Source organism: Neopsephotus bourkii, unplaced genomic scaffold (assembly GCF_033783945.1).
Source record: "Neopsephotus bourkii isolate Nb327-2 ecotype Australia unplaced genomic scaffold, CSIRO-AGI_Nbou_v1 NB_659, whole genome shotgun sequence".
NCBI lineage: Eukaryota > Metazoa > Chordata > Aves > Psittaciformes > Psittacidae > Neopsephotus > Neopsephotus bourkii.
In genome coordinates, this window is record NW_026901158.1 from 6,870,643 (window position 1) to 6,889,315 (window position 18,673).

At 42.3% G+C, this 18,673-nt stretch overlaps 1 long non-coding RNA gene across 2 annotated transcripts; it reads left to right on the plus strand.

Moving 5' to 3' along the window:
* Positions 1-387: 387 nt before the first annotated feature.
* LOC133211732 (uncharacterized) lies at positions 388-3,665 on the plus strand. Of its 2 annotated transcripts, XR_009725273.1 has the most exons (4): positions 388-635; positions 878-929; positions 1,151-1,503; positions 3,468-3,665. It is a non-coding gene; the product is annotated as an uncharacterized LOC133211732 (long non-coding RNA). The 2 variants fall into 2 exon arrangements; XR_009725272.1 differs by lacking the exon at positions 878-929.
* The last annotated feature ends 15,008 nt before the right edge of the window (positions 3,666-18,673 follow it).

The following is an 18,673-nucleotide window of genomic DNA, read 5'->3' on the forward strand; positions in this document are numbered from 1 at the left end:
GGGAGTTTTTTTCCTCCCCCTCTACCAGTGCTCTGGAGATCTTTATGTTAGCTACAGATTTGCTAGGTTTTAAGCATCTTGCAAAGCTATGCCTTCAATTTGGTTGGCAATATGAACTCTGTTCTCTGAGAGCTCTTAATGCAGCCCTGCTTTCCCCGAAGGGGATCAGGAGAGTCAGGGACAGAGAAAGGTGGTGTGATGTGGGTATCTTATGGAGACGGTGAGTCCGCAGGGACCTGGCTTCACAAAAGCAATTAGGATCCTATGTGTCATCAACTTCATTAGACACATAAGCCTGTGCCTGCTGTAAATATGTGGGAGAATGTTCCATGTTTATGGATGGAGTTTGTGTGTGGTTATCTTATGTTCATATGTCAGATTGTACAGAGTGAAGAGGTAGGTGACTGCATGTTTTGTATGATTGCAGAGACTGGAAACACATCTGTAGCCACATATATGTATAGCTACATGCAGCCCTAATAGGATGACTCTAAATCCTTCAAACCTTTGCCTTTTGCTGGATCAAAATGAAGATCTATTGTGCTGAATGCCTGTAGCTGGAAGTGTGTTTCTGTGCTGCATATTAATCACCAAGGTGTAAAGACTTGAATGCCAATAGGCACATGTGTTGTTTGGTGTGTATTTGTATAGAAATACCACTTGTTTCTTTATGGAAGCTGTACCTTATCTTGCAAAATAGGAAACAGGACAACTGTGGAGACAGCATGTGTAGGAATGAGCCATAAAACTTGATCCTATTCAAAGCCTCCAAAAAGTGTTTAGCCCCCCACAGCAGGGTGTGGAGGAGCTGGCACAACAGAGGTGATAGACCTGTACCTCTTGAGTCCCTGTTTCTTTCCAGCACTTGTATTTTCAGGTGTTATAGCACTCAGGTATGAATCTGCCCCTGGGATCCTGATGCTTTTCCAGTGCACGTAAGTACTACACCTATAAGCACGGATTATTGTTACTCTTTCAAGTATGCAAGGGAATTTCAGACACAGGTCTTTTGGGAAGCCAGAAACATACGGTGATCATATTACTGGTGATCTTCTAGAGTGAACCTGTGCCTTTTGGGCAATGTAATGTTGTTGTACAATTTTCTCTGTGTGGTACATACTGAAAAGTCAAAAATCTGCTTATCATGCAGGTGTACACTTGATGTACTGGGAATACGGACCATTCCACATTCGTATCTGGGTATTTCTGTGCCTTCACCTGATTGAATACACAGGAGCCTGTGGTACAATTCAGAGAAGAGCAATATTCCCTGTCTCAATCCAGATTGGCAGTGCTAAGAAAACGCTGGAGTATCCAGAGCCCACAGTTTGCCTGTGTCTGCAGCTGATGAGAGCAGATATCACTAAGATGACATCCGTGTCACAAACAATTCCTCTGGTCCTGCATAAATCATTGGTCAGAGGAGGGACTTTGACTATGACTCTCAGCATGCTGGCATGCTTTCAGCTCAGCCAGATACATGAGCCAAGCAGGAATTATCAGGTATGAACACTTTGTACTATATTACAACACCCAGTCACTTGTGATTGGATCTGGGAGTAAACTAAGGCCCAAATAATAGTCTGTGTGGATGGCAAACACACTGAACAATAAAGGGTGAGAATCACCTTCATGTTGTAATTCCCAACACTGCCCTTCATCTGTCCCCTCCCTCTCCCAAGCACCTTCTCCCTCTCTGTTTCCCTCCACCTCTCCGTTGATGGATTAGGAGGACAATGAATAATGTGCAGCAATGAGCAGAGCAAACAAGACTTCACAATGGAGTGGTGCTGCTTTGCATTACCAAGAGACTTACTCAAACACAGTCCAGATTTACTCATCAGGTACATGGCTCTGGAACTGCCACTGCACAAATGGTGTTTGGAAGCATTGGTATCACCTGGACATATAATGGGGAAAATGGCTGGGAATCTGAGAAATATTCTTAAAGCATTAATTCATCAAGAATTGTTAAGGGCACAGATTTCCCTATTTGATTCATGCTCTGTTTTGTGCAAGCCCTGACTCATCTGCAAAGCGCCAGTGAATTGGCCTCAGATCCAAAAAGTGCCAACTGAGCCACCTCTGACACCTAAATCTTGGCCATCTGAAAGATCACTTTTTGCCCATTCTTTGTCTTTGTTTCATGTCAATCTGCTTCAGGTCTGATTCTGGACCTGTTCCAGGTTCAAGAAGCTCCCAAGAGCTGTCACTTAGGGCACATCCTTAACCTGATCCTCAGAGGATGCAACACCTCTTCTGCACAAGGTCTCCCTGGGATGCAGTTGATATAATGCAAGAGGAATGTGCACCCCCTTTGTCAAACTTTAAGGAAATAGCTTAGCAAAAGGGGGAAAACTGACTGGAGGAATCCACAGAAATATGAGGACTTGAGTGAGCCTTAAGTCTGTGGATGGGCTATTCCTTCCCTGCCACTATGGAAGGCAAACTGAAACATCTTCAGGACAGCCAAGCTTGCCCACAGCCTCTAAGGGAAAGGTGCATTTTGGCTGATGCACAGACTGGTGGCATTTTCATTCTTGTTTTCCTTTATTAACTGGCATGACTTTTGTCATTCCCAGCTCAATATTATCTGTGACTCGGTGAATGAGGAAACTGAGAGGACAAAATATATGCACCTAGGTGTATGTGAGAGATGGGATTGCCAGGCAAAGGGTCTAGCAAGAAGTATTTTGCCTGCTACAGTAGACAGAGGTATAAATAGGGTGCATTTTTAGGCAAACATAAAATGCTCTCCCAGATCTTGGGATAGACACTGTCAGAGATGTCTAGAGAAGCATAATGAAGCCATTTGCTGAGCAGTATTAAAGACAGTGTGAAAATACATTTCAGAGAGTGCTCAGTCAGTGGATCTCTGCCGAGACAATAGTCTACATGGGGGTCTTTGGTATTTGTCTGGGGAAATCAAAGTGCTCACTGGCATCATGCACTGCTGCTTTGGCAGCCCATCAGTATGTACAGCTGCCTGTTTTACCTCAGGTATGATTGCTGTCCAGTGGTGGGCGAAATGATCTTGCTGTGAGCTGCGGCTGCCTTTCAGCTCCAGCCACAGATATCAATATCTCTATAGATCTAAGCAGGATGTTAGTGAAATGCTTGCAGCCCTCCCTGCCAACTACCTGTGCACTGTGCCCATCTCTCCCCCCGGGCCTGCCCTATCAGGCAAGGAAGATGCAGAGGGGCATTCCCAGAGAACAGGTTAAAGCTTGCACTTCTCTGAAATTAATGGTTTTGCTTTACTGCTGAAGAGCCGGGCATCCCTTTTCAAAGTGTGGACCCTTTTCACCATTTGCCTTGCCTTCCATTCTTTTCCCTTCCCTTATCTCTTCCCTTCATTCCACCCCCCCTTTTTCCCTTCCTATTTTCCCCTTTCCCTCTCCCACTTCTCTTTTTCCCCTTCCTTTTCCCTTCCCCTTTCCCTTTTTCTCTTCCTCTCCTTCCCCCAGGCATTCCATAGGTACAGGCAGTTCAATCACAGGAGTTCAGTCATGAGAAAAGGACATGCAATAAAGAGAGAATAAACAAACAGTGATGTATGAGGGAACTGAAGGAAGAATAGACATGAACTCAACCCCATTGTTTGCTTTCCTTTGTGCTTTTTCCACCTGGATACAGAGGAATGTGTGCCAACAGAGCTGATGGGAAAGCAGACAAGTGAGGAAAGAGCATTCGGTTGGGTGCTGAGGATGCTGATGTGTGGGGAGCTGCAGCCAGCACGCAAGTATCCAGAAAGACATCAGTTTCCACATAGACTTGAATGTCTTCTAGCAGAAGGTGTTGTGCAGCTGCACTGGTTAATCCATGTTAATTAAATTGTTATCAATTTACTCACATTTCCTTTTGGAAAGGTTTGGGTTTGGATCTTTACCTTTTAGGGGTTTTTTTTGAATAGTAAAACGCAGCTTCTGCAGAACAAGACATGCCCATGTGGAAATGTTGACCTCAGTTTTTGTAATAATGGAAGGGGAACTGCAACAGTTTGGTTTGCTGTTTTGAAACCAGCGTATTTCATTTGGCTCAAACTGACTAATGTTTCTTTAATCTTTTATCTATTACACTTCTGGATCCGGTTCAACGTTAAGCTGAAGGTGTCCCATGGAACTGTGGCTGAGACTTCTCCTCTACCCCACAGCACTGACCTTGCTGGCTAAAGCAGTTTCCCAATACAGGGAGGTTTCCCCTTGGAGGGAGGTGGGTGATGCCCCTTCCTGGTGCCTCATGCCTGCAGGTGTATCCCGTGCTCTATGCAGCTTGCCAAAACATTGCCCCATCTCTGGTCTATGTGCTGTCCAAGACCACGTTCACATTTGATTCATGGAAAAGCACTAAAGCTTAAATAAAGCTACAAAACTTAGCTTTAAAACTTAGCTTCTAACTCGTGTTAAAGTTTGGCCAGTACACGTGGCTGGGTAACTTCTCCTTATTGCAAGCTCTGTAGCAAACTGAAATGCAAACCAGGAGCACTCTATGGTTGCTAATGGTTTCAACACCTAGCCCTACACTTGAAGAAGCATCTGACTTTCTCTTTTTAATCAATCTTAAGATTACACTGGTGGTTGAGGCTTTTCCAAAGGATAGAACCAGGCCAGCACTGGCTCAATTCACCCTGATGTGTTTTCATCCTGTTTCCCAGAATTACCCTGGCTGCAGCCTCAAAAGTGTCTCCTGGCATTTTCAAGGATGATGAATGGCAGACCTGCATGTAAATCCAGACCTTGGTCCTCTGCAGAAGGAGCTTCAAATGGCAAAATAATGTGCCATAGCTACTACATTGTTTGTGGAAAGACATTGATAAGACTGTGTCAAGGACAGTGGTCATTACTGTTAGTCTCTCTGGTATCACTGCTTGCTTCTTTATACATCACAGTAACAAGATATGATGGGGATTGTACCTAAATCAAGTTCTCCCTTACAAGTGTCCTACTGGCTGGTCTGGCCACTAGGAAACATAAGGAGTGCACGTTTTTGGTGGGAAACAGACCACCTAAGCAACAAAGTGATACCGGATGGGCTATAAACCAAGTACATTATTACTGTGAATAAATGAATAGGAAGTGTGTGGCTTTGGCAAATGTATTTTCTGTGGCTTAAGCCTTCAGTCGACCCATCATTCACTCGACAGCTGGCAAAAGAGGAAAGAAAATCAACTCTTTTGTGATAGATTGAAGATTTCATGACAAACATGATGCCAAAATCTGCTCTTTGCTATGCAGAAACGAGGACAAATAATCCTCACATCAGTTTGGTCACCTAGATCCCATACCCACCTAAATGAGAAGAAAGCATGTGGCTGCTGAACTCTCTGTTAGCTTTATATCCCCATTCAGATCTCCCTGCTTTGCCATTGTGTTCTCCCTGCCTTTCCTCAGCAGAATGGTTAGCTGCCTCTGGAACTAATTCACTTTATGTGCTGCAATGATTGCACCTGGCATCCTCTTCCATATCTTCACTTGGGCTTTCCTTTAATTCTCCCTTCTCTTCTGCTTTCTCAGAAGATGTTCTCCATGGTATTAAGGCTGGATTTACTTCTGAGAAGGGAAAAACACAAAGTCATAAAAATCCTTTACAGTTCTAATTAGACTTGAGTAATGTACAAAGACAGCCTTACCTATACCAGTAAATGGAGGATCTGGGAGTCTGACTGCCTTTTGCCTTATTACTCAGTGGAGAACGGATGCATTTCATGATGATCAGGGACAAAGTAAGCAATGAGCACAGTGCTGTGGGCATGGTGAGGATGAATAGAGGATTTGGGGGTCAGCCAGTCCTCATGGCTTATTGTGCCTCAGGGCTTTTTCCTTTGACTTCAGATGAGCCACTTAAATTTCTCTGCCTCTGCTTCTTTGCATGTGACAGGCAAGGAAAATGCATATGTGCTTTGTGTGGTAAATGATATGAAGTGTTTGAAATGGTGGCAAGGCTTATTAGAAACCTTGCCACTGGAGAACAGATGCAAGAATAAAGGATATAAGAGGAACACAAGGAGGAAGAGCAGAGACAACTCAGGTGGTCTCAGATGAAAAGATCCTTTTCTTTCCCAAAGAATTCCCATGAAAGGTCATGCAAGAACCTCTAAATTAGGAAAAGAAGCATTTACTTTAGCTTTCAGGTCAAGGGTTAAAGTGTAGGAAGATTAAAGTGAAGAATTGTATTCTGTGCCTCAGTTTCCCCTCTCTCTAATGGCAGTTACAGACAATACTGCTTCTTCACTGTGTCTCTTTTGGTTTCCAAGGCTTGTCTTTGTTTCTTATATAGACCAAGACTAATGGCTTGATTGAACCCTGAAGCTTTGAAAAGTAAATGCTCTGCCATTTAGTAAGTTATTTTCTTCACCAATAAACAACTTTATCTGGTAATGGAAGAAAGTAGACAAGAACATATCTGAAAGAAAGGGTGTTAATAGGTTAAAATGAATCCTCCCACCTTTCCCAATGTGAATGCACATTTGTCTGAATAGCTTGATTGCAGTTGGTTATGTAAATGAATTGTTAATATCTACACATGCTTTATTCTGTTACAATGAAGTCACAAATCAAATTAGGACAAAGATTTCTCTTTAATTTCTGTGCTTTTCTTCTCCTTTTTTTTTCAATTACTGCACTTTATGTAATTTTTCATCTCGATCTGACAGCTTATTAACAGGCTTGAAGCTCACAAATTAGCATTTCTTAAAGCCCACAATGAGAAGGAATGCAAACAATTCATCAATACATATATTTCCTCCCTACTTCAATGATCTAGTGACAGATATTTAAATCTTAACCTCTGCCTCTTTCCAGTCAACCTTTGGGCAAATCCATCTCTTTTCTTTACAAAGTAAAGTGCTAACAAAGTCACACATGGAGGGGGCAAAGTCATTACCTCAGCTGGGTTCTGTCAGCTTAAAGCAGATGCAGACATTTAAATAGATGGTGGAGGGGACTGGGGAGCACAGCTTCTGAGGACACCATGGGTGTCCCCACTCCTGACCTGCCTGTCTGTATACACCAAAAGGTAAAGCAAATGATAAGAAATAAAAGCCTTTTGTTTGCAGCAGATATTACCCATGCTTTCCAAAGACCAGAGCAATCTAAGAGAGTTTAAATGGGGAGATGTTGTGTGACTTCAATGTACCCTATGGAATGGGTAACAATAATTTAGATGTAGAAGGCACGCTGAGAAATACAATTTCCATTGCAGCAAACTGGGGGGGAGAGGGAAGGAAGAAATCAGTGTGATGCTGTTTGTTCCCTAACTGCAGAAAGGCTTTCACAGGGGATGGCATCAATTGCTTGTGCAGTGATCTTGTATGCTTTTAAAATGAGAACCTGCTTTCTTTATGGAATGGGGTGTTGCAGCTGGACAAAGGACCTCTGCAGATTAGATCAGGCTTCATTCTAACTCCAAGTCTTTCAGTTTCTTGCTGATAAATTCTTCTTCCAACACAGCTCACTTTTTTTCCTATTCTCTCACTATCTCTATGGGCATTTTCATTTGGATTTCCGTGGAATGCATTTTGGAAATCCAGCTGATTCTTTAGTCAGGTTAAATGAAGCATGAAAGAGAACTTGAGAAATAACTGGAATAAGAAAACTCAAGGTTGATTGTTTGTGACCATGTCACAAAGTTTGGCCGTTATTCTATCTGCTTTGAAATATCTCAAAAGCAAGACGTCCTGCCCTTTTTAAGGATGGTTTATAATCACTACTATTATAATCATGTTTTTCTTCTCTACAATTAGAACGGCTATGGAGAAGAGGCAAATGGGGGCATTTTGATCCAATTCAGACAGCTTAAATGCCCTCCAAGACCCGGTGTATTGTGGCTTCTATGCACTGGCTTATAGCCTCCAAAGTGAGCAGCCAAAGCAACCCTTGCTGTCTGGGGTATGGGACAGGGCCTGAATAACCCAGTAGAGCAGGGAGGGTTTTTGGAAGGATCCCAGCTGTTGTGCTTCATTGTTAAAGCTGCTTGAGAGCCCAGAAGATTCTCCTGCAATGGAGGTTCTCATTCATTTGTCTACTCTAATTATTCTCACATTTTTTCCCTGGAAGCCCGTGATAGCAGTTTCTGAGAGGCAAAGAACTAGACCGAATAGGTGAGAATCCAGCTATTCTGTTCATGTTCATCAGTTGTTTCCCCCAGTAACAGGCTGCCCTTCCTAGCTACCACACCAGAATTAGTCCTCTGTAACTCTACGTGTCCTTTTCCTGAAGGAGCTTAAATGATGTTTGCTCATTTCCATGGTAAATCAGCACTTATTTGGTGCAGAGAGTATTTTACCCAGAACTGCTTGAATTACCAGCTATTAGTAATTGTCTGTCAAATGTCACTCTAAGTGAGACCCACCCAGCTATGTCTCTCGTATCAACTTGACAGGTTTCTTTGCAGGGCATAAAGGACAGAGATCCTGTGTCTTTCAGTGCGTCTTCATGGGAGGACTGTATCTTATCAATAATGCAAAGTTAATAACAGACTAATATGCGACCATGCCTGCAGAAAAACTCTTACTGACAAGTCCCTGCACATATGCATGGCCGAAGACCAGTGGCCATGCATGAGCAGCAGAGCACTCATCTTGTCATGTTTTTTTGTTGCCTTGTTTGCATGCTGCTTGAACAAGAGCTTTGGGGATGTTTAATGGTTGGTTCCTCTCTGAAAACAACACAGGGGGAAAGCGACATCTCCCTTTTTCAGCAGTGGGTTTTTTACTTCACTTACTGCCTTTCCCCCTTGAACTTTGCACTCATGTCTACTTGGTGGGTGAAAGCAAATCTCTGCTCATGACTACCTTTGCACAGCGTTCACCTTGTATGCATGGATAGGAAGTTTTAGGATTACAGATTACAGGATCAGTAGTGTTCCTTGTGTCCAGTTTAGAGAGACAACAGAGAGCGTGGGTTGTGGTGGGAGGAATCTTTGGAGAGCAGTCCCTGTTTGGCTCACCTTGTTGTTTTGTACTGCTGCAAGATCCTGGAACAATTGGCACAATTAGACATGCAGAACTATTTGAGCAGCAATACATAGTCACAATGGAGCAATTAAGACAATTACTGTATGTTTTATGTAACAGGACAAATGGATCTCACTATTAAAGTCTTTGAAAGTCTCCTATAAAAGCTGTAATAATGCATTAATATATTAATCCTCTTAATCCTGTCAAACTACCCAAGTATTTCTGTGCAGGGGTTGACAGGAGATCTCAATACTAAAAGAAATACCAGCAGTCACTTGCTAGAGTTGCTTTTTTAACCATTTCCTTATGTGAGGTGTTGCAGATGACTTTGGTTTAGTGGATGAAGGGAAGGAGTAGAGAAAACTTGGAAAGCCTCTCTTCACCTCTGGTTTAGAACAGGTTCCCTGGCTCATAGACACTGCCATTTCTATAGCATTCAGTAAAAATACAATAGGTTCTCCTGAGCCACAAAGTAGAAAGGAGAGGACTGTGGTCAGGAGTAAACTAGTGGGATTTGGTGGTGCAGAATCCACCCAGCCAAGGAGCAATCTCAGCAATTGCTCCCCCCTGCAGCCGGGACCTTTTATCACAAATGGAACTTGCATCATATACTTTGGAGACCTGAACTTGGAGAGTCAAAGAAGCCAAGGAAGCAGCAAATATAGAATTAAACATAAATTGAAAAGCTGTTTTATAAAATAAAGGTGCAGGTAACACAGTTGCAGCATCATGGAGAAAGAGGGAAGAAACAAAAGAAAACTGTTTCTGTTTGCCCATCCTTAGATTATATCCAAAAAGACTTCTGATTCTCTGTTATTCAGCTGGTAAGCCATTTGCAATACCAACTTGCCTGTGTCTCCTGCTCTTATAGGCAAAATCCATATTGTCAGATTACCATCAGGTGAGAGGATGCTGATTTGGACATACGAGTTTTGTGCGTGGCTGGTGTTTTGCTTTCTAAGTCCTGCCTGATAAACTATTCCAGCTGCATCTCTCCCCACATGGATATCTTTAGTTCCCGTCATAACTTCAAATCAGTGTTAACCCTCCACCCACCACACTACTGACAGCCTCATTGCTTTAGTAACTCCTTAACAAGTTGTTAACCTATTGTAAGATAACAGACTCTTTTCTGCCTGGCACAGCAATGCTGAAATCTCAGTGTGAAGCCTTTTTCACAGAGCCAACCCTCCATTTCATAGCAACCCAAAATTGCCAATCTCATTTCTACAATAATATCCATTTCAGTGATACAAGCAGCTCATTAATAGGTCTTAATTGAGATGATATTCAATGGCTTAGCAGCCACTTCAGAAGATAATGGGTGTGAGGTGAGTGACCCTGTTCAGTCTTGTAGAGTATTACAGTACCTGGATTTTCAGAACAGCATAGGGAAATGAGGCACAGAATAGCTATTGCATTTCACTGAGGGTGGGCTACCTAGTCTGGTTTAGAAAAATAAAACTCTCAACTTTAATCTTCCTATATATTAGATCTTGAGCTGAAAGCCCAAGCTAATTCTTCTTCTCTTAATTTAGAGGTTCATAGATCCCTTAAGGTCTGTGAATTATGTAGATGCTAGTTTAGTTGGGGCTAGTTAAGTAAAGTACCATCTGAAAACCCAGGACATGTATAAGCAAAGACTCTGCTTTCTATAGTATCTCAAAAGTATAAGGCAAAACAAAAAGGTTTTGAACCCTCTCTATGGCAGATCCTATGGTTAACGAGTGCCCCTCTATTTTAAGAAATATCCTTGTGGTAAATGCTGCCCTATCCTCACCTGCACTGATTTATGTTGATTTGAAACAGATGAGTATCTGTCTCTCTATGCCTAAAGGTTTCAGAGACTTTCACAAAGCACTGAGAGAATGAGAAGAGAGGGGTTATGCTCTTCTGTCTGTTAATGGTTTTTGAAGGGAAGTTTTCTCAACAAAGCACAGAAGTTTATGCTCAAGGATGGTGTGAAATGGTTTCTAGAGCAATACAAAGAAAGATGAGGGTGCAGTGCTGTGGGGGAGCACAGAATCTGCCCATGGAAGAGGAACTTGGAAAACCTGCTGAAACCAGGCCATCAGCAAAGGCAAGTGCTGCTTACGTTCTTGTAATAAATTGGGAGCTGGCTGTTTGAAGGATGAAGGCATTGGGGTTTTTAGGCTCTCTTCGAGTTAATCATGCAAAGGAGACTGCCATAGAAGGCTGATGTTGGAGAGGGCTGGGGCAGGGAAGGGGACTTAGCAGCTCTTCTCCAGCAAGACAATAGCAACTGACAGCCACCCATCTACCCATGAATGGGTAATTAAGGTAAAAACTCATCTAGCAATACAGTTGCATTTTGGTCTCTGAATAGCAGCCTATGTTCAATCCAGATGATGATTCAGCCAGGACACCTTAGGGGTTGTCAAAACTGGGGCTGGTGAGTCAGTGTTAACAAATCTCTCCCTGTCAGGAGTAGGTTGTAACACCCAGACCAACCTTTGGCATGCACCAAAACTAGGTTTATGCATCTTAATTTAAGTAACCACTGTGGGAGGGCTGGTGACCTCAACTCCTCATTCTGGGAGCAGAATATGTTTATTAAAATGAAGGTTATCGATTGCAGTGATTCTTTTCAATCAGCCTATTAATGCTCGTTTTATGTAACAGGACAAATAGATCACAGTGTAAAGTCTTTGAAAATCCCCTGTGAAAGCTGTAATAATGCCTTAATGTATTAATCCCCTTAATCCTGTCAGACTCCCAAAGAATTTCTGTAAAGGCTGACAGGAAATCTCGGTACTAACAGCAAACCCAGCAGCAGACACTTCTCAATAGGTGGGTTTTAACTATTTATCAGTCTTCTGGCTTTAAAATGCTCCTCAGCTGAGGGTGAAGAGAACTGCAGTTTGTGAAGCACAGGGAAGGGTTTTAAGCCATTTTGTGTTTTGGGTTGTCCTTTAATTTACTTCATGTTAAAGCAGAACTATTGCTGGATGCTGACATGAGGGTGAGGATCAGCATTTTACACCCTCTTTTTCTGTATCTCTGCTTTTTGCCGTGCTTCATGTGCTTGCACTTTGCTCTTGTCATTTTTCTTTGGTCTTTGCCAAGCATTTGTATACTCCAGTGGCTTCCTGCGTGGGATAGTGATATACACCTTTGTCTCCTGCGCTCTGATTGCATTGCATGCTCCTGCAGGTTTGACATGCTTTGCAAGCAGGCTTGGGGATGCTGGTTCTTGGGGTTATGGGATAGAGATGCTCTGCCAGAATGCCCAGGTATCTCAAGTGCCTGAATGTAAGAGTAACTTTGAAAAGACAAAAATCAGATAGTGCCACGTTAGCAACATAATGGCAGTGCTGCTCTGAAAGGTGGCACCTCCAATTTCAGGCATGTTCTTAGCAGTCTATAATTTAGATGGAGTTGGAGTGTTTAGTCTGTAGGACTTTGTTTTTTTTTCTGCCTTCACCTTTTCTTTAACTCGTAAAGAAAATGACATTCTATGTAAAATGTAATAACCAAGAATGAATCCTTTAAAGTGAAACATTATCTTTTCAGCACACATTTCCCCTGCACCTCTCCTAATTATTTGATTAAATATGTGCCTTAGTGGGTTTAGTGTTTGCTGGAGTGATCAGGATGAATTCATTTTTCTTGTAGTGAACAGGAGATAGTGCATTTGGGGATCCTGTGCAATTACATCCCTTTGTGATAGGGGAGGGGAAAACAAAATAATGACAGCTATGCAGTATCAGTACAGGCCATGTATTGACTCCAGCTTTTGATTCCATTTACAGCAGTGTAAATGAATAGTCATTTCAGTAAATCAGCAGACTTGCTCTGAACATAAAATCAGAGCCTACATTCTCCTGCCTGCTATCTCTAGCATGGCTGGTGGCTCTGCATCTTCTGCCCAGCTAGTTTAGAATCAGATCTTTCCATTCAGGACAAAATCAATGGAAAATGAAGTTCTCCCTTAGTATTCACACACCCTTCTCCCTGACTGCAGCTTTCCTTTTGGAACAGTGGTGAAGGAAGAGAATCATTGGATCATAGAATAGTTAGGGTTGGAAAGGACCTTAAGTTCATCCAGTTACACACCCCCTGCCATGGGCAGGGACACCTCACACTAAACTATGTCACCCAAAGCTCCATCTAACCTGGCCTTGAACACTGCCACGGATGGAGCATTCACCACTTCTTTGGGCACCCTGTGCCAGTGCCTCACCACCCTCAGTAAAGAACTTCTTCCTTATATCTAACTTGAACTTCCCCTGTGTAAATTTAAGCCTATTCCACCTTATCCTGTCATTACAGTCCCTAATGAAGAGCCTCTCTCCAGCGGTCTGGAGTTGCAGACAGCAGAAATGGGCATACTTTGCATTCACAAATCAGAACACCCTGATCCTCAGTCCATGTATTCCTGTTCTCTCTTTTCATGTGCCTATATCTTCTTTGGTCTGGACTCTGCACTTGGACACACAACTCTCGGTGCTCTTTAGCTGGGAACTCCCATGATGAGCAATGGAAGACAATGAAATTACAGTGTGCTGGGGGAAATGTAGTCCACCCACTGCACATACCCTACATGGGAGAACGCAAGCACAATGAAAGCAGAGTAAAAATGCCTGTGAAGTACTGTAGCATCATTTATTAATCTCTGGTTTGGTGTACATGATGTGCAGAAGTGTACAGTTTAGGGGTTTTCATGTAAAGATCAATGTTTTCCCTGGGTAGGCAGTATAATTATTCTCTGACAAGCTTAAACTCTGAGTCACCACCAAAACACAAAGCTGGGATCCTGGAAGGTCGCTCACGGGACAGCATCTCCAGCGGGAGGGCTCTCTGGTTGCTCCAGGCAGAGCCTGGGTGTGCTGCGTGGCTCCCCACTGTCCCCAGCAGATAGACCAGCTTAGCCTGACTCATGCATTTTCCACTTTATCCTGTGCATTGATAGTTTAGTCAAGCTACTTTTGCAAGGATAGCATTCAACATTTTCCTGCTTAATGCCTTGGCAACAGCATTTTCTACTTTTTTCTTCTTATTTTTTACTAGTGCAAGATGCTGTGCCAAGAAAAATCTCAAGCTCATCCAGAAAGGATTAACTAGGTATCATAGCAATATCCGTCAGTTTACCCACAGAAGAATGGAAATAGTTTCCTTTTGTGCAGCACATTTTAGAGAGTATTTCACCTTAACTCTTGAGACTGTTTGTAGACCAGAGATAAGTCTTTGCAAGGAAATCGATAAGAATTCATGCATGCACAACTCACATCAGCCTCCACAGGACATTAGGTACTGCATTAACATAACTGAAAATTGGAAAGTTCCTTTTTCAATAGAGTAAAGATAACTACTGTTAAGTGCTTGTTCAGATGTGTGTGGGAGTCCCACACAAGGAGGTAGACTATAAAATGCAGTTTTGTAGGTACATTGTGTTGTACAAGCTTTGCATTCTAAGTGTTGCCAAAAGAGCATCAGAAATTCATGACACATTAGACTAGCTTCATTAGAGACAGCCAGAGCTTTAGGCTTCATCTAGAGAATTGAAAATGATCAATTTGTCATTTCTTTACCTGTTGATCAAATAAGGATGAGAAAGAAGGGAATTTGTAGGTCTGGGACTGAAAGGGAAGCGATGTCTCTTGGGTGCCTTAAAATGTCCCTCTAATTAGTTTGGGAGTGTCAACAGAACATAGAACTTCACAAACAGGAATTCAAGGGAGAGTAAATATCATACAAAACATAGGCACTGTAGGTCTAGGAATTACAGATTCCCTCGACTGTTTTAAATGATAGCTCTGCTCTGTTACTGACGTCTCTGTTCACTGTCCTACCTAAGACTGAAATAAATTATACTTGTGGTTAAAAGGTTAAAAGATAAAATATGGGGTATTTTACTGTTTTGTGATGGGTTTAAAATCTGGGCTAGGTTTGCAATGATCTGTGACAGGTCAGTTCTGCAGCTCAGGTTTATTATGCTGAAAATCTACACTGCGAGGCATATTCCAACATAAAAGAAAAGCACCGCTACAGCTAGAATTGAAACCAAAGGGAAAAAAAGCTTTCTGTCAGTAAATGTTCATGCTTTTCTATTCTGAGATGTAAAAATAAATAAACCAATCCATCAAGGTTCCCTTTAAGGTACGGAGGCAAGTGTAGCTACTGGTCCCACCTTTGTGCTCCTTGCCTCAGAGGACTGCTGAGATTTGAGCAATGGAAGTGGCAGTCCTCTGGCCAGATGCAGACCATGTTTGCCACAGCCTTTTCTGTCATACCTGTCTGTCATGCAGGGGTTTACATCATGCTAGCCATTAGGAGAGCTTGAGCTGATGCTCAGAGCTTGCATTCAGATCATAGTGCTGGGAAAAAATAAGTGTATATTCTCTGACAATGCACAGGGCTGCATGCAGACACCTTGTGATGCTTCGGTGTGTGGATGGGCAGATAACAACACTGTCCTCCTCCATCCTATAAGCTAAATATGTGCCATACTGTGTCATGCTAGTGGAGGATTTCCTACCTGGTAACCTCCTCCCATCCCAGGTAGTGCTACACTTGCATGTGTCTGTTAATTACTGGTGAACTTGTGGGAAGCTTGTCGGTATTTCTGTTTGGAAAAGCAGTTGATGGCTGTTGAATGTGAGCCAGTCTTAGGGGCTTGTGCTTGTTTTCATTCGCCAGAGCATGTGTTTAGTTTCTTTGAAAAGGGTTTTAACCTTCTGCTTGGTAGGTATTGGCTGAGGTTTATCTATTTTATCAAATAGCAAAAAACCAGAACACTCTGGAATCTGTTGTTGACCCAACTGGCAGAACTTATTGCTCTCTGAGCTCTTCTTAGTGATGGAAAATCTAAAGCAGAAAAGTTGTTCTGTTGCTTGGCTTGATCTGACTCATTTGTCATCATTCTCACCAGGGAAACCAGCAACCGAACTGTCTGTCAGGACTGAACTCCTACGAGCAGCCTCTCTAAACTGGGGTTGTTGAACAAGCGAGGGGAAACCTCTTAGTAATATTGCCTCTGGTGTTCAGTTGGTTGCCAGGCTATGACTTTTCAGAATTGGCTCTTGATAGGGCCTATCTCCCACTTCATGTCTGCAGTTGGAGTGATATTGCAAGTGTCTGATTGGAGATATCTGTAACGCTGAAATTCAGTATCTTAATGGAGATATAGCAAATCCTCCATGAAAAAAACCCCATAATCCATATCCTTTATTCCTCTAGAAAATCCTATCTATGGATTTCTGCTGTGACACAGATTCTCAAGCCCCACAGTTACTCGACTGCAAATGAAAGAAACTCTACTCATGAAATCATATGAACCTTAAATGGAAAAAACCCTTATGTTATAAAGATGATCAGTTCTGTGGTATATTTACACTATTTTATAGAAACATGCTTGTGGGGGTATATATATATATATCCTTCGGTAATTACATGCTCCATAGTGCTCTGAGAAGGAAAAAAAACCATGCCAAGAATAATTCCAATAAATATTAAGGCCTTGACACAGCTAGTATTGCAGTGATGCGGTTTTCTAAGTGCAGAAAAATTTCCCCGCTCTTTGGTATGTCGAAAAGGAATAATGAATGCAAATGCTGTTGATGATAGTCATTAAAATTCTGCAAATGAAAAATGACTCACCCCTTCGTTAATTCTAGCCCATTGCATAGAGAACCTGTGAATGCCTTTGTCAGTGACACTGTTAGCTTTGGAAAACGAGAAGAAGGCTCTTGAGTAGCTTCCCTGTTCCTGAGAAACTTTGTCCTTGTACGGTAGCAAGTTTTTCTGACTGCCAAAATGATGAAAGCCATTTAAGCACCTTGGATGTGTGAAACGGCTCCCAAAATAACAGCCGCAGATGACGGTGGGATTGGGATGTGGTATGAAAGGGTCAGTGACGGTGCTGATCGTTATGATTAAGAAAGGAGTATCACCTATGTTCGTGAGGGAATTTTGGGGCTCCATTGTGCTCACTTCTAAATAAAATGTCTCTGGAAAGCTTGCGATATAAATAGGAAAGACTGACAAAAGATGAGAATGATTTTGGGGACAGAGAATTGAAAAAGTGGAGGATTATTGTTAATCTTGAAGCTCACTGAAGCCCTGCTCACAGACCAGGACCTCATCTGGGGTGGATGGAGCAGGACAATGAAGATGTGTCAGAAGTGGAAGCCATAGGGTCATCCTGTGGCAAACCAAAAGGTCCATGGGAGGCAAGGGGAAAATGGGACATTTGGGAAGCTGGATTTGCATTGTCCTTGGAACAATGTGTTTCTTGGTAACTACAGTGGTATAAAGAGGCCAGAAATGGGAGGCCAAGTTGGCTGAAAACAGTGGTAGGAATAATTTGTCTTTGACAGAGCTAAAGTCCTTCATTTTCATTTAATTGGATAACGTGAGCTACAACCTTGCCATTTGCTAATTTGTTGCACTGGAATACGATTAGAAGATGTTTTGAGACCGGGTGTTGAGGCATTATAATAAGACGTTTCTGAGGTGGGGCTGTGCTGACACCGAGGGTTTTGTTACAGTATTTGAAGCTCATTGTGACTCTAATGATGTTACAAATGTGCAAGTGAGATAAATATAAATGAATTGCTATTGAACCAGTGCAACGAGAAACTCTTAAAGTGTTGTGGGACATCCGTAAATGAATATGTAAATTAAACGGTTTGGGTTAGAAAAGGACATGTCTGAGGAGTGGCTCTTTGGAAGTTCTTTGGATCCGCATCAAGGATGCTGATCATTTGGAGCTTTTACATATGTTAATCATCTTGTTCTTCCAGGCCAAAGAGGCTGTGAATATAAAAGTGCTAACAGGCTATTACTAAGTTGTTTGCATGAGTCCTCATAATAGAAACATTAACTGTATAGCTTAGTTTCTACTTAAATAAACCTACAGCTTTCTGTAGCAACAGGAGTGTGATCGGTTGGAATCAGATCTGTCTAAAGTAACCAGTGTAATTAAGAGGCTTTCTCTCTGTTTAGTCTGATGGTCAACAAAAGGTTTGAAAAAGAAACAAGTTGTTTTAGGGGTGATGGATAGGAAGCAGCTAAGGGATGGTAGCAGCACAGCATGAAGGGGTCAGAGTGGTGGGAATGGAAAATGGTGTTTGCAACAGCATTTGGAATTAACAGGAGTTGCCCAGACTGTAGCTTTCCAAGCCAGAAGTAAAGCATCTGTCAGGATACAAGACGATGACAGGGCTCAATTGATTTAGCTGTCCTGATGTTTCCTTATATACGAGCTGTGATGGGTCTCAAAGGAAGAATACTTCTCCTGGACAAGCTTTTGGTTTCTAACTCCTTGTTCACAATAAAGACCATGAGTAGCAACGCTCCATGACCATGGGTAACGCAGGCTTGCTTTTTGCATTTCTGCTTCCCAAGGGTGAATGTATCTTATCAGTGTTTGTTTTTGCACCTTACTGAAGATGATTGGTCTCAGATCTGTTGGTCTTGACTGATGGGAAGAGAAACTCAAGTTTTTCCCACTTGGAAATCACTGAGGCACAAAATGATGATACTGATATTTCCATACAAATTCTTTTCTTCCCTTTTTTAGGGTTTTTTTGAGGAGCACTGCTCCCACGAGCTTGGCTTTTGGATGTGATAACACCTAATCTAATTTCTGATGTATTTAACTGAAATCTAATTTCCATTTTTTTCTGTCCTGTAAAGAACAACTGGCTCTGGGGATCCCTGATAAAGCTGTGGAGGGACCCCCTGCTTCCATAT